The sequence below is a fragment of the Carassius gibelio genome, chromosome A11 (assembly GCF_023724105.1).
Source record: "Carassius gibelio isolate Cgi1373 ecotype wild population from Czech Republic chromosome A11, carGib1.2-hapl.c, whole genome shotgun sequence".
Lineage (NCBI taxonomy): Eukaryota > Metazoa > Chordata > Actinopteri > Cypriniformes > Cyprinidae > Carassius > Carassius gibelio.
Genome location: NC_068381.1, coordinates 25,977,542 through 25,999,902, shown reverse-complemented (window position 1 = coordinate 25,999,902; position 22,361 = coordinate 25,977,542). Strand labels below are relative to the sequence as shown.

At 46.6% G+C, this 22,361-nt stretch overlaps 21 non-coding genes across 21 annotated transcripts; 9 read left to right on the top strand and 12 right to left on the bottom strand.

Annotated features, from left to right (window-relative positions):
• Window positions 1–11: 11 nt before the first annotated feature.
• Window positions 12–83, top strand: trnae-cuc (transfer RNA glutamic acid (anticodon CUC)). Its single transcript has one exon. It is a non-coding gene; the product is annotated as a tRNA-Glu (tRNA).
• Window positions 84–480: 397 nt separating this feature from the next.
• Window positions 481–552, bottom strand: trnae-uuc (transfer RNA glutamic acid (anticodon UUC)). The gene has a single exon. It is a non-coding gene; the product is annotated as a tRNA-Glu (tRNA).
• Window positions 553–1,776: 1,224 nt separating this feature from the next.
• Window positions 1,777–1,849, bottom strand: trnac-aca (transfer RNA cysteine (anticodon ACA)). The gene has a single exon. It is a non-coding gene; the product is annotated as a tRNA-Cys (tRNA).
• Window positions 1,850–2,043: 194 nt separating this feature from the next.
• On the top strand, window positions 2,044–2,115 carry trnae-cuc (transfer RNA glutamic acid (anticodon CUC)). Its single transcript has one exon. It is a non-coding gene; the product is annotated as a tRNA-Glu (tRNA).
• Window positions 2,116–2,512: 397 nt separating this feature from the next.
• On the bottom strand, window positions 2,513–2,584 carry trnae-uuc (transfer RNA glutamic acid (anticodon UUC)). Its single transcript has one exon. It is a non-coding gene; the product is annotated as a tRNA-Glu (tRNA).
• Window positions 2,585–4,026: 1,442 nt separating this feature from the next.
• trnae-cuc (transfer RNA glutamic acid (anticodon CUC)) lies at window positions 4,027–4,098 on the top strand. The gene has a single exon. It is a non-coding gene; the product is annotated as a tRNA-Glu (tRNA).
• Window positions 4,099–4,495: 397 nt separating this feature from the next.
• trnae-uuc (transfer RNA glutamic acid (anticodon UUC)) lies at window positions 4,496–4,567 on the bottom strand. Its single transcript has one exon. It is a non-coding gene; the product is annotated as a tRNA-Glu (tRNA).
• A 3,443-nt stretch (window positions 4,568–8,010) lies between these two features.
• On the top strand, window positions 8,011–8,082 carry trnae-cuc (transfer RNA glutamic acid (anticodon CUC)). The gene has a single exon. It is a non-coding gene; the product is annotated as a tRNA-Glu (tRNA).
• A 1,890-nt stretch (window positions 8,083–9,972) lies between these two features.
• trnae-cuc (transfer RNA glutamic acid (anticodon CUC)) lies at window positions 9,973–10,044 on the top strand. Its single transcript has one exon. It is a non-coding gene; the product is annotated as a tRNA-Glu (tRNA).
• A 397-nt stretch (window positions 10,045–10,441) lies between these two features.
• On the bottom strand, window positions 10,442–10,513 carry trnae-uuc (transfer RNA glutamic acid (anticodon UUC)). Its single transcript has one exon. It is a non-coding gene; the product is annotated as a tRNA-Glu (tRNA).
• Window positions 10,514–11,737: 1,224 nt separating this feature from the next.
• Window positions 11,738–11,810, bottom strand: trnar-acg (transfer RNA arginine (anticodon ACG)). The gene has a single exon. It is a non-coding gene; the product is annotated as a tRNA-Arg (tRNA).
• Window positions 11,811–11,956: 146 nt separating this feature from the next.
• On the top strand, window positions 11,957–12,028 carry trnae-cuc (transfer RNA glutamic acid (anticodon CUC)). Its single transcript has one exon. It is a non-coding gene; the product is annotated as a tRNA-Glu (tRNA).
• A 397-nt stretch (window positions 12,029–12,425) lies between these two features.
• On the bottom strand, window positions 12,426–12,497 carry trnae-uuc (transfer RNA glutamic acid (anticodon UUC)). Its single transcript has one exon. It is a non-coding gene; the product is annotated as a tRNA-Glu (tRNA).
• Window positions 12,498–13,972: 1,475 nt separating this feature from the next.
• Window positions 13,973–14,044, top strand: trnae-cuc (transfer RNA glutamic acid (anticodon CUC)). Its single transcript has one exon. It is a non-coding gene; the product is annotated as a tRNA-Glu (tRNA).
• A 1,882-nt stretch (window positions 14,045–15,926) lies between these two features.
• trnae-cuc (transfer RNA glutamic acid (anticodon CUC)) lies at window positions 15,927–15,998 on the top strand. Its single transcript has one exon. It is a non-coding gene; the product is annotated as a tRNA-Glu (tRNA).
• Window positions 15,999–16,395: 397 nt separating this feature from the next.
• Window positions 16,396–16,467, bottom strand: trnae-uuc (transfer RNA glutamic acid (anticodon UUC)). Its single transcript has one exon. It is a non-coding gene; the product is annotated as a tRNA-Glu (tRNA).
• Window positions 16,468–17,691: 1,224 nt separating this feature from the next.
• trnar-acg (transfer RNA arginine (anticodon ACG)) lies at window positions 17,692–17,764 on the bottom strand. The gene has a single exon. It is a non-coding gene; the product is annotated as a tRNA-Arg (tRNA).
• Window positions 17,765–17,910: 146 nt separating this feature from the next.
• trnae-cuc (transfer RNA glutamic acid (anticodon CUC)) lies at window positions 17,911–17,982 on the top strand. The gene has a single exon. It is a non-coding gene; the product is annotated as a tRNA-Glu (tRNA).
• Window positions 17,983–18,379: 397 nt separating this feature from the next.
• On the bottom strand, window positions 18,380–18,451 carry trnae-uuc (transfer RNA glutamic acid (anticodon UUC)). Its single transcript has one exon. It is a non-coding gene; the product is annotated as a tRNA-Glu (tRNA).
• A 3,152-nt stretch (window positions 18,452–21,603) lies between these two features.
• trnar-acg (transfer RNA arginine (anticodon ACG)) lies at window positions 21,604–21,676 on the bottom strand. Its single transcript has one exon. It is a non-coding gene; the product is annotated as a tRNA-Arg (tRNA).
• A 561-nt stretch (window positions 21,677–22,237) lies between these two features.
• trnae-uuc (transfer RNA glutamic acid (anticodon UUC)) lies at window positions 22,238–22,309 on the bottom strand. The gene has a single exon. It is a non-coding gene; the product is annotated as a tRNA-Glu (tRNA).
• Window positions 22,310–22,361: the final 52 nt, after the last annotated feature.

Here is a 22,361-nt window from a genome sequence, read left to right as displayed (position 1 = left end):
CCCACCATCCCTCCCTGGTGGTCTAGTGGTTAGGATTCGGCGCTCTCACCGCCGCGGCCCGGGTTCGATTCCCGGTCAGGGAAAGCTCTTTTGCCTTCCAATTGTGGACTGCGAATTCAAGCTCTGCTGACAGCTGTGAGAAAGCCAGCTCCAAACCAAAAAATTGGTGGGAACATGAAAAAAAACACCTCCTTCGAGCCGGAGTTGAACCAGCGACCTAAGGATGGCCAACACTCCAACCTACAGTCCTCCGCTCTACCAGCTGAGCTATCGAAGGGGCTAAGGGCTAGTCAGAACCTCGACATATCAGGGTTCTGTAGCTCTACTGCTGGCCAAAAAGTCACTTCTGGTGCAGGAAGATTTGCTGGATCAGAACCTCGACATATCAGGGTTCTGTAGCTCTACTGCTGGCCAAAAAGTCACTTCTGGTGCAGGAAGATTTGCTGGATTTTTGAGGAGGGAAGCAAAAAGGAGCATGCATTCCCATACCGGGAGTTGAACCCGGGCCGCCTGGGTGAAAACCAGGAATCCTAACCGCTAGACCATATGGGATTTGGACACTTTAAACTGGCCATGGGCTTCTGGCGCATTTTCCATACATGTGGTCAGCGTGGGCGCAGGACCTTGTAGTGGCCTGTTGCTTTAGTTCTGTGACTGTAACAATGTGATAATAATTTGGCAAAACAAGAATTATCCAAAAGGACGGTTTTCTGAATTATATAGTGTTGTATGCATTCAGGGAATCTGTTTTTTCACTCAACCCGGGGGTTCAGTGTATTTGGGCAGATTCCTGTGATTGCAGAATTGATTCCTCAAACTGGTAATTAAGCTCTTGTCCAAGTGAAAATACTCGTGTCATCCATTTGAAAACACACACGGCAACCTTTATCTAGAGGAAAAACTGGAGTCAACCCCTGGCTGCGTACGAGAAAACCAGGAATCCTAACTGCTAGACCATATGGGAACTGGCCAGCTTTAACTGGCCACAAGCTTGTGGGCCACTTTCCATAAATGTGGCCAGTGTGGGCGCAGGGTTTTGTAGTGGCCTGTTGCTTTTGGTGTGTGACTGTAACAATGTGATAATAATTTGGCAATACAAGAATCATCCGAAGGGACGGTTTACTGAAATATATAGTGTTGCATGCATTCAAGGGACATGTTTGTTGACTCACACATGGTTCAGTTTTTTGGCCAGAATCCTGTGATTGCTGAATTTATACCTCGAACTGGTAATTAAGGTCTTGTCCAGGTGAAAATACTTGTGTCATGCATCTGAAAACACACATGGCAACCGTTATCTAGAGGAAAAACTGCCTATCGTCGGTCTGTCAAGGTACAAAACTGACATGTTGTGAGGTTAATAATGAAAGTGAGACCAACTTTTAATCCGCAAAATTGCTGATTATTCGCTCGTTCAGTTTAATGCAGATTACAAATTATTCTCAATGCCCAGGTGGCAATTAGTGATAAGGCTTCAAAATGGCAAGCCTGTGACATCAAAACCACATAGCATTGCACCCTTCAAAGTAGTAAAGCGGTTACAGAGAAGCGATGAAATTGTTCATTCTAGAATCAACTGGCCCACCAGCCTGCATTTTGTGAGACGAATGGCAATACCAACGCATGTCCGTGTCTCCCCTAGACATCGGAATGGGTGTGCAGAATGTGCCTTTTTTTGGAAAAAATAGAAGAATGCCTAGAGAGTTGCCTTTTCTTTTGGACTTTGGAGAAAAAAAACACAACAACAAAATAAGCCGGAGAAAAACAAGCACAGAGCGAGCCAGCCAGGAGTTGAACCTAGAATCTTCTGATCTGTAGTCAGACGCATTATCCATTGCGCCACTGGCCCACCAATAGTAAAGACCCCCGATTGTTACAGACTTGTTGGTTTTCGATGTGACGGTGGCAAGCATTGATGTCTGCTCATTCTCACCTTGTTATCAGGAGAACATTCTACCAGCCCTCAAGCCCACCAGCCCACCAGCCCTCCAGCCCTCCAGCCCACCAGCCCACCAGCCCACCAGCCCTCCAGCCCACCAGCCCTCCCTGGTGGTCTAGTGGTTAGGATTCGGCGCTCTCACCGCCGCGGCCCGGGTTCGATTCCCGGTCAGGGAAAGCTCTTTTGCCTTCCAATTGTGGACTGCGAATTCAAGCTCTGCTGACAGCTGTGAGAAAGCCAGCTCCAAACCAAAAAATTGGTGGGAACATGAAAAAAAAAACCTCCTTCGAGCCGGAGTTGAACCAGCGACCTAAGGATGGCCAACACTCCAACCTACAGTCCTCCGCTCTACCAGCTGAGCTATCGAAGGGGCTAAGGGCTAGTCAGAACCTCGACATATCAGGGTTCTGTAGCTCTACTGCTGGCCAAAAAGTCACTTCTGGTGCAGGAAGATTTGCTGGATCAGAACCTCGACATATCAGGGTTCTGTAGCTCTACTGCTGGCCAAAAAGTCACTTCTGGTGCAGGAAGATTTGCTGGATTTTTGAGGAGGGAAGCAAAATGGAGCATGCATTCCCATACCGGGAGTTGAACCCGGGCCGCCTGGGTGAAAACCAGGAATCCTAACCGCTAGACCATATGGGATTTGGACACTTTAAACTGGCCATGGGCTTCTGGCGCACTTTCCATACATGTGGTCAGCGTGGGCGCAGGACCTTGTAGTGGCCTGTTGCTTTAGTTCTGTGACTGTAACAATGTGATAATAATTTGGCAAAACAAGAATTATCCAAAAGGACGGTTTTCTGAATTATATAGTGTTGTATGCATTCAGGGAATCTGTTTTTTCACTCAACCCGGGGGTTCAGTGTATTTGGGCAGATTCCTGTGATTGCAGAATTGATTCCTCAAACTGGTAATTAAGCTCTTGTCCAAGTGAAAATACTCGTGTCATCCATTTGAAAACACACACGGCAACCTTTATCTAGAGGAAAAACTGGAGTCAACCCCTGGCTGCGTACGAGAAAACCAGGAATCCTAACTGCTAGACCATATGGGAACTGGCCAGCTTTAACTGGCCACAAGCTTGTGGGCCACTTTCCATAAATGTGGCCAGTGTGGGCGCAGGGTTTTGTAGTGGCCTGTTGCTTTTGGTGTGTGACTGTAACAATGTGATAATAATTTGCCAATACAAGAATCATCCGAAGGGACGGTTTACTGAAATATATAGTGTTGCATGCATTCAAGGGACATGTTTGTTGACTCACACATGGTTCAGTTTTTTGGCCAGAATCCTGTGATTGCTGAATTTATACCTCGAACTGGTAATTAAGGTCTTGTCCAGGTGAAAATACTTGTGTCATGCATCTGAAAACACACACGGCAACCGTTATCTAGAGGAAAAACTGCCTATCGTCGGTCTGTCAAGGTACAAAACTGACATGTTGTGAGGTTAATAATGAAAGTGAGACCAACTTTTAATCCGCAAAATTGCTGATTATTCGCTCGTTCAGTTTAATGCAGATTACAAATTATTCTCAATGTCCAGGTGGCAATTAGTGATAAGGCTTCAAAATGGCAAGCCTGTGACATCAAAACCAAATGGCATTGCACCCTTCAAAGTAGTAAAGCGGTTACAGAGTAGCGATGAAATTGTTCATTCTAGAATCAACTGGCCCACCAGCCTGCATTTTGTGAGACGAATGGCAATACCAAAGCATGTCCGTGTCTCCCCTAGACATCGGAATGGGTGTGCAGAATGTGCCTTTTTTGGAAAAAATAGAAGAATGCCTAGAGAGTTGCCTTTTCTTTTGGACTTTGGAGAAAAAAAACACAACAACAAAATAAGCCGGAGAAAAACAAACACAGAGCGAGCCAGCCAGGAGTCAAACCTAGAATCTTCTGATCCGTAGTCAGACGCGTTATCCATTGCGCCACTGGCCCACCATTAGTAGAGACCCCCGATTGTTACAGACTTGTTGGTTTTCAATGTGACGGTGGCAAGCATTGATGTCTGCTCATTCTCACCTTGTTATCAGGAGAACATACTACCAGCCCACCAGCCCACCAGCCCTCCAGCCCACCATCCCTCCCTGGTGGTCTAGTGGTTAGGATTCGGCGCTCTCACCGCCGCGGCCCGGGTTCGATTCCCGGTCAGGGAAAGCTCTTTTGCCTTCCAATTGTGGACTGCGAATTCAAGCTCTGCTGACAGCTGTGAGAAAGCCAGCTCCAAACCAAAAAATTGGTGGGAACATGAAAAAAAACACCTCCTTCGAGCCGGAGTTGAACCAGCGACCTAAGGATGGCCAACACTCCAACCTACAGTCCTCCGCTCTACCAGCTGAGCTATCGAAGGGGCTAAGGGCTAGTCAGAACCTCGACATATCAGGGTTCTGTAGCTCTACTGCTGGCCAAAAAGTCACTTCTGGTGCAGGAAGATTTGCTGGATCAGAACCTCGACATATCAGGGTTCTGTAGCTCTACTGCTGGCCAAAAAGTCACTTCTGGTGCAGGAAGATTTGCTGGATTTTTGAGGAGGGAAGCAAAAAGGAGCATGCATTCCCATACCGGGAGTTGAACCCGGGCCGCCTGGGTGAAAACCAGGAATCCTAACCGCTAGACCATATGGGATTTGGACACTTTAAACTGGCCATGGGCTTCTGGCGCATTTTCCATACATGTGGTCAGCGTGGGCGCAGGACCTTGTAGTGGCCTGTTGCTTTAGTTCTGTGACTGTAACAATGTGATAATAATTTGGCAAAACAAGAATTATCCAAAAGGACGGTTTTCTGAATTATATAGTGTTGTATGCATTCAGGGAATCTGTTTTTTCACTCAACCCGGGGGTTCAGTGTATTTGGGCAGATTCCTGTGATTGCAGAATTGATTCCTCAAACTGGTAATTAAGCTCTTGTCCAAGTGAAAATACTTGTGTCATCCATTTGAAAACACACACGGCAACCTTTATCTAGAGGAAAAACTGGAGTCAACCCCTGGCTGCGTACGAGAAAACCAGGAATCCTAACTGCTAGACCATATGGGAACTGGCCAGCTTTAACTGGCCACAAGCTTGTGGGCCACTTTCCATAAATGTGGCCAGTGTGGGCGCAGGGTATTGTAGTGGCCTGTTGCTTTTGGTGTGTGACTGTAACAATGTGATAATAATTTGGCAATACAAGAATCATCTGAAGGGACGGTTTACTGAAATATATAGTGTTGCATGCATTCAAGGGACATGTTTGTTGACTCACACATGGTTCAGTTTTTTGGCCAGAATCCTGTGATTGCTGAATTTATACCTCGAACTGGTAATTAAGGTCTTGTCCAGGTGAAAATACTTGTGTCATGAATCTGAAAACACACATGGCAACCGTTATCTAGAGGAAAAACTGCCTATCGTCGGTCTGTCAAGGTACAAAACTGACATGTTGTGAGGTTAATAATGAAAGTGAGACCAACTTTTAATCCGCAAAATTGCTGATTATTCGCTCGTTCAGTTTAATGCAGATTACAAATTATTCTCAATGTCCAGGTGGCAATTAGTGATAAGGCTTCAAAATGGCAAGCCTGTGACATCAAAACCACATGGCATTGCACCCTTCAAAGTAGTAAAGCGGTTACAGAGTAGCGATGAAATTGTTCATTCTAGAATCAACTGGCCCACCAGCCTGCATTTTGTGAGACGAATGGCAATACCAAAGCATGTCCGTGTCTCCCCTAGACATCGGAATGGGTGTGCAGAATGTGCCTTTTTTGGAAAAAATAGAAGAATGCCTAGAGAGTTGCCTTTTCTTTTGGACTTTGGAGAAAAAAAACACAACAACAAAATAAGCCGGAGAAAAACAAGCACAGAGCGAGCCAGCCAGGAGTCAAACATAGAATCTTCTGATCCGTATTCAGACGCGTTATCCATTGCGCCACTGGCCCACCAATAGTAAAGACCCCCGATTGTTACAGACTTGTTGGTTTTCGATGTGACGGTGGCAAGCATTGATGTCTGCTCATTCTCACCTTGTTATCAGGAGAACATTCTACCAGCCCTCCAGCCCACCAGCCCACCAGCCCACCAGCCCTCCAGCCCACCAGCCCACCAGCCCACCAGCCCTCCAGCCCACCAGCCCTCCCTGGTGGTCTAGTGGTTAGGATTCGGCGCTCTCACCGCCGCGGCCCGGGTTCCATTCCCGTTCAGGGAAAGCTCTTTTGCCTTCCAATTGTGGACTGCGAATTCAAGCTCTGCTGACAGCTGTGAGAAAGCCAGCTCCAAACCAAAAAATTGGTGGGAACATGAAAAAAAACACCTCCTTCGAGCCGGAGTTGAACCAGCGACCTAAGGATGGCCAACACTCCAACCTACAGTCCTCCGCTCTACCAGCTGAGCTATCGAAGGGGCTAAGGGCTAGTCAGAACATCGACATATCAGGGTTCTGTAGCTCTACTGCTGGCCAAAAAGTCACTTCTGGTGCAGGAAGATTTGCTAGATTTTTGAGGAGGGAAGCAAAAAGGAGCATGCATTCCCATACCAGGAGTTGAACCCGGGCCGCCTGGGTGAAAACCAGGAATCCTAACCGCTAGACCATATGGGATTTGGACACTTTAAACTGGCCATGGGCTTCTGGCACACTTTCCATACATGTGGTCAGCGTGGGCGCAGGACCTTGTAGTGGCCTGTTGCTTTAGTTCTGTGACTGTAACAATGTGATAATAATTTGGCAAAACAAGAATTATCCAAAAGGACGGTTTTCTGAATTATATAGTGTTGTATGCATTCAGGGAATCTGTTTTTTCACTCAACCCGGGGGTTCAGTGTATTTGGGCAGATTCCTGTGATTGCAGAATTGATTCCTCAAACTGGTAATTAAGCTCTTGTCCAAGTGAAAATACTTGTGTCATCCATTTGAAAACACACACGGCAACCTTTATCTAGAGGAAAAACTGGAGTCAACCCCTGGCTGCGTACGAGAAAACCAGGAATCCTAACTGCTAGACCATATGGGAACTGGCCAGCTTTAACTGGCCACAAGCTTGTGGGCCACTTTCCATAAATGTGGCCAGTGTGGGCGCAGGGTTTTGTAGTGGCCTGTTGCTTTTGGTGTGTGACTGTAACAATGTGATAATAATTTGGCAATACAAGAATCATCCGAAGGGACGGTTTACTGAAATATATAGTGTTGCATGCATTCAAGGGACATGTTTGTTGACTCACACATGGTTCAGTTTTTTGGCCAGAATCCTGTGATTGCTGAATTTATACCTCGAACTGGTAATTAAGGTCTTGTCCAGGTGAAAATACTTGTGTCATGCATCTGAAAACACACATGGCAACCGTTATCTAGAGGAAAAACTGCCTATCGTCGGTCTGTCAAGGTACAAAACTGACATGTTGTGAGGTTAATAATGAAAGTGAGACCAACTTTTAATCCGCAAAATTGCTGATTATTCGCTCGTTCAGTTTAATGCAGATTACAAATTATTCTCAATGCCCAGGTGGCAATTAGTGATAAGGCTTCAAAATGGCAAGCCTGTGACATCAAAACCACATGGCATTGCACCCTTCAAAGTAGTAAAGCGGTTACAGAGTAGCGATGAAATTGTTCATTCTAGAATCAACTGGCCCACCAGCCTGCATTTTGTGAGACGGATGGCAATACCAACGCATGTCCGTGTCTCCCCTAGACATCGGAATGGGTGTGCAGAATGTGCCTTTTTTTGGAAAAAATAGAAGAATGCCTAGAGAGTTGCCTTTTCTTTTGGACTTTGGAGAAAAAAAACACAACAACAAAATAAGCCGGAGAAAAACAAGCACAGAGCGAGCCAGCCAGGAGTCGGACCTAGAATCTTCTGATCCGTAGTCAGACGCGTTATCCATTGCGCCACTGGCCCACCAATAGTAAAGACCTCCGATTGTTACAGACTTGTTGGTTTTCGATGTGACGGTGGCAAGCATTGATGTCTGCTCATTCTCACCTTGTTATCAGGAGAACAGACTACCAGCCCTCCAGCCCACCAGCCCACCAGCCCTCCAGCCCACCAGCCCACCAGCCCACCAGCCCACCAGCCCTCCAGCCCACCAGCCCTCCCTGGTGGTCTAGTGGTTAGGATTCGGCGCTCTCACCGCCGCGGCCCGGGTTCGATTCCCGGTCAGGGAAAGCTCTTTTGCCTTCCAATTGTGGACTGCGAATTCAAGCTCTGCTGACAGCTGTGAGAAAGCCAGCTCCAAACCAAAAAATTGGTGGGAACATGAAAAAAAAACACCTCCTTCGAGCCGGAGTTGAACCAGCGACCTAAGGGTGGCCAACACTCCAACCTACAGTCCTCCGCTCTACCAGCTGAGCTATCGAAGGGGCTAAGGGCTAGTCAGAACCTCGACATATCAGGGTTCTGTAGCTCTACTGCTGGCCAAAAAGTCACTTCTGGTGCAGGAAGATTTGCTGGATTTTTGAGGAGGGAAGCAAAAAGGAGCATGCATTCCCACACCGGGAGTTGAACCCGGGCCGCCTGGGTGAAAACCAGGAATCCTAACCGCTAGACCATATGGGATTTGGACACTTTAAACTGGCCATGGGCTTCTGGCGCACTTTCCATACATGTGGTCAGCGTGGGCGCAGGACCTTGTAGTGGCCTGTTGCTTTAGTTCTGTGACTGTAACAATGTGATAATAATTTGGCAAAACAAGAATTATCCAAAAGGACGGTTTTCTGAATTATATAGTGTTGTATGCATTCAGGGAATCTGTTTTTTCACTCAACCCGGGGGTTCAGTGTATTTGGGCAGATTCCTGTGATTGCAGAATTGATTCCTCAAACTGGTAATTAAGCTCTTGTCCAAGTGAAAATACTTGTGTCATCCATTTGAAAACACACACGGCAACCTTTATCTAGAGGAAAAACTTGGAGTCAACCCCTGGCTGCGTACAAGAAAACCAGGAATCCTAACTGCTAGACCATATGGGAACTGGCCAGCTTTAACTGGCCACAAGCTTGTGGGCCACTTTCCATAAATGTGGCCAGTGTGGGCGCAGGGTTTTGTAGTGGCCTGTTGCTTTTGGTGTGTGACTGTAACAATGTGATAATAATTTGGCAATACAAGAATCATCCGAAGGGACGGTTTACTGAAATATATAGTGTTGCATGCATTCAAGGGACATGTTTGTTGACTCACACATGGTTCAGTTTTTTGGCCAGAATCCTGTGATTGCTGAATTTATACCTCGAACTGGTAATTAAGGTCTTGTCCAGGTGAAAATACTTGTGTCATGCATCTGAAAACACACATGGCAACCGTTATCTAGAGGAAAAACTGCCTATCGTCGGTCTGTCAAGGTACAAAACTGACATGTTGTGAGGTTAATAATGAAAGTGAGACCAACTTTTAATCCGCAAAATTGCTGATTATTCGCTCGTTCAGTTTAATGCAGATTACAAATTATTCTCAATGTCCAGGTGGCAATTAGTGATAAGGCTTCAAAATGGCAAGCCTGTGACATCAAAACCAAATGGCATTGCACCCTTCAAAGTAGTAAAGCGGTTACAGAGTAGCGATGAAATTGTTCATTCTAGAATCAACTGGCCCACCAGCCTGCATTTTGTGAGACGAATGGCAATACCAAAGCATGTCCGTGTCTCCCCTAGACATCGGAATGGGTGTGCAGAATGTGCCTTTTTTGGAAAAAATAGAAGAATGCCTAGAGAGTTGCCTTTTCTTTTGGACTTTGGAGAAAAAAAACACAACAACAAAATAAGCCGGAGAAAAACAAACACAGAGCGAGCCAGCCAGGAGTCAAACCTAGAATCTTCTGATCCGTAGTCAGACGCGTTATCCATTGCGCCACTGGCCCACCAATAGTAAAGACCTCCGATTGTTACAGACTTGTTGGTTTTCGATGTGACGGTGGCAAGCATTGATGTCTGCTCATTCTCACCTTGTTATCAGGAGAACAGACTACCAGCCCTCCAGCCCACCAGCCCACCAGCCCTCCAGCCCTCCAGCCCACCAGCCCACCAGCCCACCAGCCCACCAGCCCTCCAGCCCACCAGCCCTCCCTGGTGGTCTAGTGGTTAGGATTCGGCGCTCTCACCGCCGCGGCCCGGGTTCGATTCCCGGTCAGGGAAAGCTCTTTTGCCTTCCAATTGTGGACTGCGAATTCAAGCTCTGCTGACAGCTGTGAGAAAGCCAGCTCCAAACCAAAAAATTGGTGGGAACATGAAAAAAAACACCTCCTTCGAGCCGGATTTGAACTAGCGACCTAAGGATGGCCAACACTCCAACCTACAGTCCTCCGCTCTACCAGCTGAGCTATCGAAGGGGCTAAGGGCTAGTCAGAACCTCGACATATCAGGGTTCTGTAGCTCTACTGCTGGCCAAAAAGTCACTTCTGGTGCAGGAAGATTTGCTGGATCAGAACCTCGACATATCAGGGTTCTGTAGCTCTACTGCTGGCCAAAAAGTCACTTCTGGTGCAGGAAGATTTGCTGGATTTTTGAGGAGGGAAGCAAAAAGGAGCATGCATTCCCATACCGGGAGTTGAACCCGGGCCGCCTGGGTGAAAACCAGGAATCCTAACCGCTAGACCATATGGGATTTGGACAATTTAAACTGGCCATGGGCTTCTGGCGCACTTTCCATACATGTGGTCAGCGTGGGCGCAGGACCTTGTAGTGGCCTGTTGCTTTAGTTCTGTGACTGTAACAATGTGATAATAATTTGGCAAAACAAGAATTATCCAAAAGGACGGTTTTCTGAATTATATAGTGTTGTATGCATTCAGGGAATCTGTTTTTTCACTCAACCCGGGGGTTCAGTGTATTTGGGCAGATTCCTGTGATTGCAGAATTGATTCCTCAAACTGGTAATTAAGCTCTTGTCCAAGTGAAAATACTCGTGTCATCCATTTGAAAACACACACGGCAACCTTTATCTAGAGGAAAAACTGGAGTCAACCCCTGGCTGCGTACGAGAAAACCAGGAATCCTAACTGCTAGACCATATGGGAACTGGCCAGCTTTAACTGGCCACAAGCTTGTGGGCCACTTTCCATAAATGTGGCCAGTGTGGGCGCAGGGTTTTGTAGTGGCCTGTTGCTTTTGGTGTGTGACTGTAACAATGTGATAATAATTTGGCAATACAAGAATCATCCGAAGGGACGGTTTACTGAAATATATAGTGTTGCATGCATTCAAGGGACATGTTTGTTGACTCACACATGGTTCAGTTTTTTGGCCAGAATCCTGTGATTGCTGAATTTATACCTCGAACTGGTAATTAAGGTCTTGTCCAGGTGAAAATACTTGTGTCATGCATCTGAAAACACACATGGCAACCGTTATCTAGAGGAAAAACTGCCTATCGTCGGTCTGTCAAGGTACAAAACTGACATGTTGTGAGGTTAATAATGAAAGTGAGACCAACTTTTAATCCGCAAAATTGCTGATTATTCGCTCGTTCAGTTTAATGCAGATTACAAATTATTCTCAATGCCCAGGTGGCAATTAGTGATAAGGCTTCAAAATGGCAAGCCTGTGACATCAAAACCACATGGCATTGCACCCTTCAAAGTAGTAAAGCGGTTACAGAGTAGCGATGAAATTGTTCATTCTAGAATCAACTGGCCCACCAGCCTGCATTTTGTGAGACGAATGACAATACCAAAGCATGTCCGTGTCTCCCCTAGACATCGGAATGGGTGTGCAGAATGTGCCTTTTTTTGGAAAAAATAGAAGAATGCCTAGAGAGTTGCCTTTTCTTTTGGACTTTGGAGAAAAAAAACACAACAACAAAATAAGCCGGAGAAAAACAAGCACAGAGCGAGCCAGCCAGGAGTCGAACCTAGAATCTTCTGATCCGTAGTCAGACGCGTTATCCATTGCGCCACTGGCCCACCATTAGTAGAGACCCCCGATTGTTACAGACTTGTTGGTTTTCGATGTGACGGTGGCAAGCATTGATGTCTGCTCATTCTCACCTTGTTATCAGGAGAACATACTACCAGCCCACCAGCCCACCAGCCCTCCAGCCCACCATCCCTCCCTGGTGGTCTAGTGGTTAGGATTCGGCGCTCTCACCGCCGCGGCCCGGGTTCGATTCCCGGTCAGGGAAAGCTCTTTTGCCTTCCAATTGTGGACTGCGAATTCAAGCTCTGCTGACAGCTGTGAGAAAGCCAGCTCCAAACCAAAAAATTGGTGGGAACATGAAAAAAAACACCTCCTTCGAGCCGGAGTTGAACCAGCGACCTAAGGATGGCCAACACTCCAACCTACAGTCCTCCGCTCTACCAGCTGAGCTATCGAAGGGGCTAAGGGCTAGTCAGAACCTCGACATATCAGGGTTCTGTAGCTCTACTGCTGGCCAAAAAGTCACTTCTGGTGCAGGAAGATTTGCTGGATCAGAACCTCGACATATCAGGGTTCTGTAGCTCTACTGCTGGCCAAAAAGTCACTTCTGGTGCAGGAAGATTTGCTGGATTTTTGAGGAGGGAAGCAAAAAGGAGCATGCATTCCCATACCGGGAGTTGAACCCGGGCCGCCTGGGTGAAAACCAGGAATCCTAACCGCTAGACCATATGGGATTTGGACACTTTAAACTGGCCATGGGCTTCTGTCGCATTTTCCATACATGTGGTCAGCGTGGGCGCAGGACCTTGTAGTGGCCTGTTGCTTTAGTTCTGTGACTGTAACAATGTGATAATAATTTGGCAAAACAAGAATTATCCAAAAGGACGGTTTTCTGAATTATATAGTGTTGTATGCATTCAGGGAATCTGTTTTTTCACTCAACCCGGGGGTTCAGTGTATTTGGGCAGATTCCTGTGATTGCAGAATTGATTCCTCAAACTGGTAATTAAGCTCTTGTCCAAGTGAAAATACTTGTGTCATCCATTTGAAAACACACACGGCAACCTTTATCTAGAGGAAAAACTGGAGTCAACCCCTGGCTGCGTACGAGAAAACCAGGAATCCTAACTGCTAGACCATATGGGAACTGGCCAGCTTTAACTGGCCACAAGCTTGTGGGCCACTTTCCATAAATGTGGCCAGTGTGGGCGCAGGGTATTGTAGTGGCCTGTTGCTTTTGGTGTGTGACTGTAACAATGTGATAATAATTTGGCAATACAAGAATCATCTGAAGGGACGGTTTACTGAAATATATAGTGTTGCATGCATTCAAGGGACATGTTTGTTGACTCACACATGGTTCAGTTTTTTGGCCAGAATCCTGTGATTGCTGAATTTATACCTCGAACTGGTAATTAAGGTCTTGTCCAGGTGAAAATACTTGTGTCATGCATCTGAAAACACACATGGCAACCGTTATCTAGAGGAAAAACTGCCTATCGTCGGTCTGTCAAGGTACAAAACTGACATGTTGTGAGGTTAATAATGAAAGTGAGACCAACTTTTAATCCGCAAAATTGCTGATTATTCGCTCGTTCAGTTTAATGCAGATTACAAATTATTCTCAATGCCCAGGTGGCAATTAGTGATAAGGCTTCAAAATGGCAAGCCTGTGACATCAAAACCACATGGCATTGCACCCTTCAAAGTAGTAAAGCGGTTACAGAGTAGCGATGAAATTGTTCATTCTAGAATCAACTGGCCCACCAGCCTGCATTTTGTGAGACGGATGGCAATACCAACGCATGTCCGTGTCTCCCCTAGACATCGGAATGGGTGTGCAGAATGTGCCTTTTTTTGGAAAAAATAGAAGAATGCCTAGAGAGTTGCCTTTTCTTTTGGACTTTGGAGAAAAAAAACACAACAACAAAATAAGCCGGAGAAAAACAAGCACAGAGCGAGCCAGCCAGGAGTCGGACCTAGAATCTTCTGATCCGTAGTCAGACGCGTTATCCATTGCGCCACTGGCCCACCAATAGTAAAGACCTCCGATTGTTACAGACTTGTTGGTTTTCGATGTGACGGTGGCAAGCATTGATGTCTGCTCATTCTCACCTTGTTATCAGGAGAACAGACTACCAGCCCTCCAGCCCACCAGCCCACCAGCCCTCCAGCCCACCAGCCCACCAGCCCACCAGCCCACCAGCCCTCCCTGGTGGTCTAGTGGTTAGGATTCGGCGCTCTCACCGCCGCGGCCCGGGTTCGATTCCCGGTCAGGGAAAGCTCTTTTGCCTTCCAATTGTGGACTGCGAATTCAAGCTCTGCTGACAGCTGTGAGAAAGCCAGCTCCAAACCAAAAAATTGGTGGGAACATGAAAAAAAAACACCTCCTTCGAGCCGGAGTTGAACCAGCGACCTAAGGGTGGCCAACACTCCAACCTACAGTCCTCCGCTCTACCAGCTGAGCTATCGAAGGGGCTAAGGGCTAGTCAGAACCTCGACATATCAGGGTTCTGTAGCTCTACTGCTGGCCAAAAAGTCACTTCTGGTGCAGGAAGATTTGCTGGATTTTTGAGGAGGGAAGCAAAAAGGAGCATGCATTCCCACACCGGGAGTTGAACCCGGGCCGCCTGGGTGAAAACCAGGAATCCTAACCGCTAGACCATATGGGATTTGGACACTTTAAACTGGCCATGGGCTTCTGGCGCACTTTCCATACATGTGGTCAGCGTGGGCGCAGGACCTTGTAGTGGCCTGTTGCTTTAGTTCTGTGACTGTAACAATGTGATAATAATTTGGCAAAACAAGAATTATCCAAAAGGACGGTTTTCTGAATTATATAGTGTTGTATGCATTCAGGGAATCTGTTTTTTCACTCAACCCGGGGGTTCAGTGTATTTGGGCAGATTCCTGTGATTGCAGAATTGATTCCTCAAACTGGTAATTAAGCTCTTGTCCAAGTGAAAATACTTGTGTCATCCATTTGAAAACACACACGGCAACCTTTATCTAGAGGAAAAACTTGGAGTCAACCCCTGGCTGCGTACAAGAAAACCAGGAATCCTAACTGCTAGACCATATGGGAACTGGCCAGCTTTAACTGGCCACAAGCTTGTGGGCCACTTTCCATAAATGTGGCCAGTGTGGGCGCAGGGTTTTGTAGTGGCCTGTTGCTTTTGGTGTGTGACTGTAACAATGTGATAATAATTTGGCAATACAAGAATCATCCGAAGGGACGGTTTACTGAAATATATAGTGTTGCATGCATTCAAGGGACATGTTTGTTGACTCACACATGGTTCAGTTTTTTGGCCAGAATCCTGTGATTGCTGAATTTATACCTCGAACTGGTAATTAAGGTCTTGTCCAGGTGAAAATACTTGTGTCATGCATCTGAAAACACACATGGCAACCGTTATCTAGAGGAAAAACTGCCTATCGTCGGTCTGTCAAGGTACAAAACTGACATGTTGTGAGGTTAATAATGAAAGTGAGACCAACTTTTAATCCGCAAAATTGCTGATTATTCGCTCGTTCAGTTTAATGCAGATTACAAATTATTCTCAATGTCCAGGTGGCAATTAGTGATAAGGCTTCAAAATGGCAAGCCTGTGACATCAAAACCAAATGGCATTGCACCCTTCAAAGTAGTAAAGCGGTTACAGAGTAGCGATGAAATTGTTCATTCTAGAATCAACTGGCCCACCAGCCTGCATTTTGTGAGACGAATGGCAATACCAAAGCATGTCCGTGTCTCCCCTAGACATCGGAATGGGTGTGCAGAATGTGCCTTTTTTGGAAAAAATAGAAGAATGCCTAGAGAGTTGCCTTTTCTTTTGGACTTTGGAGAAAAAAAATACAACAACAAAATAAGCCGGAGAAAAACAAACACAGAGCGAGCCAGCCAGGAGTCAAACCTAGAATCTTCTGATCCGTAGTCAGACGCGTTATCCATTGCGCCACTGGCCCACCAATAGTAAAGACCTCCGATTGTTACAGACTTGTTGGTTTTCGATGTGACGGTGGCAAGCATTGATGTCTGCTCATTCTCACCTTGTTATCAGGAGAACAGACTACCAGCCCTCCAGCCCACCAGCCCACCAGCCCTCCAGCCCTCCAGCCCACCAGCCCACCAGCCCACCAGCCCTCCAGCCCACCAGCCCTCCCTGGTGGTCTAGTGGTTAGGATTCGGCGCTCTCACCGCCGCGGCCCGGGTTCGATTCCCGGTCAGGGAAAGCTCTTTTGCCTTCCAATTGTGGACTGCGAATTCAAGCTCTGCTGACAGCTGTGAGAAAGCCAGCTCCAAACCAAAAAATTGGTGGGAACATGAAAAAAAACACCTCCTTCGAGCCGGATTTGAACTAGCGACCTAAGGATGGCCAACACTCCAACCTACAGTCCTCCGCTCTACCAGCTGAGCTATCGAAGGGGCTAAGGGCTAGTCAGAACCTCGACATATCAGGGTTCTGTAGCTCTACTGCTGGCCAAAAAGTCACTTCTGGTGCAGGAAGATTTGCTGGATCAGAACCTCGACATATCAGGGTTCTGTAGCTCTACTGCTGGCCAAAAAGTCACTTCTGGTGCAGGAAGATTTGCTGGATTTTTGAGGAGGGAAGCAAAAAGGAGCATGCATTCCCATACCGGGAGTTGAACCCGGGCCGCCTGGGTGAAAACCAGGAATCCTAACCGCTAGACCATATGGGATTTGGACAATTTAAACTGGCCATGGGCTTCTGGCGCACTTTCCATACATGTGGTCAGCGTGGGCGCAGGACCTTGTAGTGGCCTGTTGCTTTAGTTCTGTGACTGTAACAATGTGATAATAATTTGGCAAAACAAGAATTATCCAAAAGGACGGTTTTCTGAATTATATAGTGTTGTATGCATTCAGGGAATCTGTTTTTTCACTCAACCCGGGGGTTCAGTGTATTTGGGCAGATTCCTGTGATTGCAGAATTGATTCCTCAAACTGGTAATTAAGCTCTTGTCCAAGTGAAAATACTCGTGTCATCCATTTGAAAACACACACGGCAACCTTTATCTAGAGGAAAAACTGGAGTCAACCCCTGGCTGCGTACGAGAAAACCAGGAATCCTAACTGCTAGACCATATGGGAACTGGCCAGCTTTAACTGGCCACAAGCTTGTGGGCCACTTTCCATAAATGTGGCCAGTGTGGGCGCAGGGTTTTGTAGTGGCCTGTTGCTTTTGGTGTGTGACTGTAACAATGTGATAATAATTTGGCAATACAAGAATCATCCGAAGGGACGGTTTACTGAAATATATAGTGTTGCATGCATTCAAGGGACATGTTTGTTGACTCACACATGGTTCAGTTTTTTGGCCAGAATCCTGTGATTGCTGAATTTATACCTCGAACTGGTAATTAAGGTCTTGTCCAGGTGAAAATACTTGTGTCATGCATCTGAAAACACACATGGCAACCGTTATCTAGAGGAAAAACTGCCTATTGTCGGTCTGTCAAGGTACAAAACTGACATGTTGTGAGGTTAATAATGAAAGTGAGACCAACTTTTAATCCGCAAAATTGCTGATTATTCGCTCGTTCAGTTTAATGCAGATTACAAATTATTCTCAATGCCCAGGTGGCAATTAGTGATAAGGCTTCAAAATGGCAAGCCTGTGACATCAAAACCACATGGCATTGCACCCTTCAAAGTAGTAAAGCGGTTACAGAGTAGCGATGAAATTGTTCATTCTAGAATCAACTGGCCCACCAGCCTGCATTTTGTGAGACGAATGACAATACCAAAGCATGTCCGTGTCTCCCCTAGACATCGGAATGGGTGTGCAGAATGTGCCTTTTTTTGGAAAAAATAGAAGAATGCCTAGAGAGTTGCCTTTTCTTTTGGACTTTGGAGAAAAAAAACACAACAACAAAATAAGCCGGAGAAAAACAAGCACAGAGCGAGCCAGCCAGGAGTCGAACCTAGAATCTTCTGATCCGTAGTCAGACGCGTTATCCATTGCGCCACTGGCCCACCATTAGTAGAGACCCCCGATTGTTACAGACTTGTTGGTTTTCGATGTGACGGTGGCAAGCATTGATGTCTGCTCATTCTCACCTTGTTATCAGGAGAACATACTACCAGCCCACCAGCCCACCAGCCCTCCAGCCCACCATCCCTCCCTGGTGGTCTAGTGGTTAGGATTCGGCGCTCTCACCGCCGCGGCCCGGGTTCGATTCCCGGTCAGGGAAAGCTCTTTTGCCTTCCAATTGTGGACTGCGAATTCAAGCTCTGCTGACAGCTGTGAGAAAGCCAGCTCCAAACCAAAAAATTGGTGGGAACATGAAAAAAAACACCTCCTTCGAGCCGGAGTTGAACCAGCGACCTAAGGATGGCCAACACTCCAACCTACAGTCCTCCGCTCTACCAGCTGAGCTATCGAAGGGGCTAAGGGCTAGTCAGAACCTCGACATATCAGGGTTCTGTAGCTCTACTGCTGGCCAAAAAGTCACTTCTGGTGCAGGAAGATTTGCTGGATCAGAACCTCGACATATCAGGGTTCTGTAGCTCTACTGCTGGCCAAAAAGTCACTTCTGGTGCAGGAAGATTTGCTGGATTTTTGAGGAGGGAAGCAAAAAGGAGCATGCATTCCCATACCGGGAGTTGAACCCGGGCCGCCTGGGTGAAAACCAGGAATCCTAACCGCTAGACCATATGGGATTTGGACACTTTAAACTGGCCATGGGCTTCTGTCGCATTTTCCATACATGTGGTCAGCGTGGGCGCAGGACCTTGTAGTGGCCTGTTGCTTTAGTTCTGTGACTGTAACAATGTGATAATAATTTGGCAAAACAAGAATTATCCAAAAGGACGGTTTTCTGAATTATATAGTGTTGTATGCATTCAGGGAATCTGTTTTTTCACTCAACCCGGGGGTTCAGTGTATTTGGGCAGATTCCTGTGATTGCAGAATTGATTCCTCAAACTGGTAATTAAGCTCTTGTCCAAGTGAAAATACTTGTGTCATCCATTTGAAAACACACACGGCAACCTTTATCTAGAGGAAAAACTGGAGTCAACCCCTGGCTGCGTACGAGAAAACCAGGAATCCTAACTGCTAGACCATATGGGAACTGGCCAGCTTTAACTGGCCACAAGCTTGTGGGCCACTTTCCATAAATGTGGCCAGTGTGGGCGCAGGGTATTGTAGTGGCCTGTTGCTTTTGGTGTGTGACTGTAACAATGTGATAATAATTTGGCAATACAAGAATCATCTGAAGGGACGGTTTACTGAAATATATAGTGTTGCATGCATTCAAGGGACATGTTTGTTGACTCACACATGGTTCAGTTTTTTGGCCAGAATCCTGTGATTGCTGAATTTATACCTCGAACTGGTAATTAAGGTCTTGTCCAGGTGAAAATACTTGTGTCATGAATCTGAAAACACACATGGCAACCGTTATCTAGAGGAAAAACTGCCTATCGTCGGTCTGTCAAGGTACAAAACTGACATGTTGTGAGGTTAATAATGAAAGTGAGACCAACTTTTAATCCGCAAAATTGCTGATTATTCGCTCGTTCAGTTTAATGCAGATTACAAATTATTCTCAATGTCCAGGTGGCAATTAGTGATAAGGCTTCAAAATGGCAAGCCTGTGACATCAAAACCACATGGCATTGCACCCTTCAAAGTAGTAAAGCGGTTACAGAGTAGCGATGAAATTGTTCATTCTAGAATCAACTGGCCCACCAGCCTGCATTTTGTGAGACGAATGGCAATACCAAAGCATGTCCGTGTCTCCCCTAGACATCGGAATGGGTGTGCAGAATGTGCCTTTTTTGGAAAAAATAGAAGAATGCCTAGAGAGTTGCCTTTTCTTTTGGACTTTGGAGAAAAAAAACACAACAACAAAATAAGCCGGAGAAAAACAAGCACAGAGCGAGCCAGCCAGGAGTCAAACATAGAATCTTCTGATCCGTATTCAGACGCGTTATCCATTGCGCCACTGGCCCACCAATAGTAAAGACCCCCGATTGTTACAGACTTGTTGGTTTTCGATGTGACGGTGGCAAGCATTGATGTCTGCTCATTCTCACCTTGTTATCAGGAGAACATTCTACCAGCCCTCCAGCCCACCAGCCCACCAGCCCTCCAGCCCACCAGCCCTCCAGCCCACCAGCCCTCCCTGGTGGTCTAGTGGTTAGGATTCGGCGCTCTCACCGCCGCGGCCCGGGTTCCATTCCCGTTCAGGGAAAGCTCTTTTGCCTTCCAATTGTGGACTGCGAATTCAAGCTCTGCTGACAGCTGTGAGAAAGCCAGCTCCAAACCAAAAAATTGGTGGGAACATGAAAAAAAACACCTCCTTCGAGCCGGAGTTGAACCAGCGACCTAAGGATGGCCAACACTCCAACCTACAGTCCTCCGCTCTACCAGCTGAGCTATCGAAGGGGCTAAGGGCTAGTCAGAACATCGACATATCAGGGTTCTGTAGCTCTACTGCTGGCCAAAAAGTCACTTCTGGTGCAGGAAGATTTGCTGGATTTTTGAGGAGGGAAGCAAAAAGGAGCATGCATTCCCATACCAGGAGTTGAACCCGGGCCGCCTGGGTGAAAACCAGGAATCCTAACCGCTAGACCATATGGGATTTGGACACTTTAAACTGGCCATGGGCTTCTGGCACACTTTCCATACATGTGGTCAGCGTGGGCGCAGGACCTTGTAGTGGCCTGTTGCTTTAGTTCTGTGACTGTAACAATGTGATAATAATTTGGCAAAACAAGAATTATCCAAAAGGACGGTTTTCTGAATTATATAGTGTTGTATGCATTCAGGGAATCTGTTTTTTCACTCAACCCGGGGATTCAGTGTATTTGGGCAGATTCCTGTGATTGCAGAATTGATTCCTCAAACTGGTAATTAAGCTCTTGTCCAAGTGAAAATACTCGTGTCATCCATTTGAAAACACACACGGCAACCTTTATCTAGAGGAAAAACTGGAGTCAACCCCTGGCTGCGTACGAGAAAACCAGGAATCCTAACTGCTAGACCATATGGGAACTGGCCAGCTTTAACTGGCCACAAGCTTGTGGGCCACTTTCCATAAATGTGGCCAGTGTGGGCGCAGGGTTTTGTAGTGGCCTGTTGCTTTTGGTGTGTGACTGTAACAATGTGATAATAATTTGGCAATACAAGAATCATCCGAAGGGACGGTTTACTGAAATATATAGTGTTGCATGCATTCAAGGGACATGTTTGTTGACTCACACATGGTTCAGTTTTTTGGCCAGAATCCTGTGATTGCTGAATTTATACCTCGAACTGGTAATTAAGGTCTTGTCCAGGTGAAAATACTTGTGTCATGCATCTGAAAACACACATGGCAACCGTTATCTAGAGGAAAAACTGCCTATCGTCGGTCTGTCAAGGTACAAAACTGACATGTTGTGAGGTTAATAATGAAAGTGAGACCAACTTTTAATCCGCAAAATTGCTGATTATTCGCTCGTTCAGTTTAATGCAGATTACAAATTATTCTCAATGCCCAGGTGGCAATTAGTGATAAGGCTTCAAAATGGCAAGCCTGTGACATCAAAACCACATGGCATTGCACCCTTCAAAGTAGTAAAGCGGTTACAGAGTAGCGATGAAATTGTTCATTCTAGAATCAACTGGCCCACCAGCCTGCATTTTGTGAGACGGATGGCAATACCAACGCATGTCCGTGTCTCCCCTAGACATCGGAATGGGTGTGCAGAATGTGCCTTTTTTTGGAAAAAATAGAAGAATGCCTAGAGAGTTGCCTTTTCTTTTGGACTTTGGAGAAAAAAAACACAACAACAAAATAAGCCGGAGAAAAACAAGCACAGAGCGAGCCAGCCAGGAGTCGAACCTAGAATCTTCTGATCCGTAGTCAGACGCGTTATCCATTGCGCCACTGGCCCACCAATAGTAAAGACCTCCGATTGTTACAGACTTGTTGGTTTTCGATGTGACGGTGGCAAGCATTGATGTCTGCTCATTCTCACCTTGTTATCAGGAGAACAGACTACCAGCCCTCCAGCCCACCAGCCCACCAGCCCACCAGCCCACCAGCCCTCCAGCCCACCAGCCCTCCCTGGTGGTCTAGTGGTTAGGATTCGGCGCTCTCACCGCCGCGGCCTGGGTTCGATTCCCGGTCAGGGAAAGCTCTTTTGCCTTCCAATTGTGGACTGCGAATTCAAGCTCTGCTGACAGCTGTGAGAAAGCCAGCTCCAAACCAAAAAATTGGTGGGAACATGAAAAAAAAACACCTCCTTCGAGCCGGAGTTGAACCAGCGACCTAAGGGTGGCCAACACTCCAACCTACAGTCCTCCGCTCTACCAGCTGAGCTATGGAAGGGGCTAAGGGCTAGTCAGAACCTCGACATATCAGGGTTCTGTAGCTCTACTGCTGGCCAAAAAGTCACTTCTGGTGCAGGAAGATTTGCTGGATTTTTGAGGAGGGAAGCAAAAAGGAGCATGCATTCCCATACCGGGAGTTGAACCCGGGCCGCCTGGGTGAAAACCAGGAATCCTAACCGCTAGACCATATGGGATTTGGACACTTTAAACTGGCCATGGGCTTCTGGCGCACTTTCCATACATGTG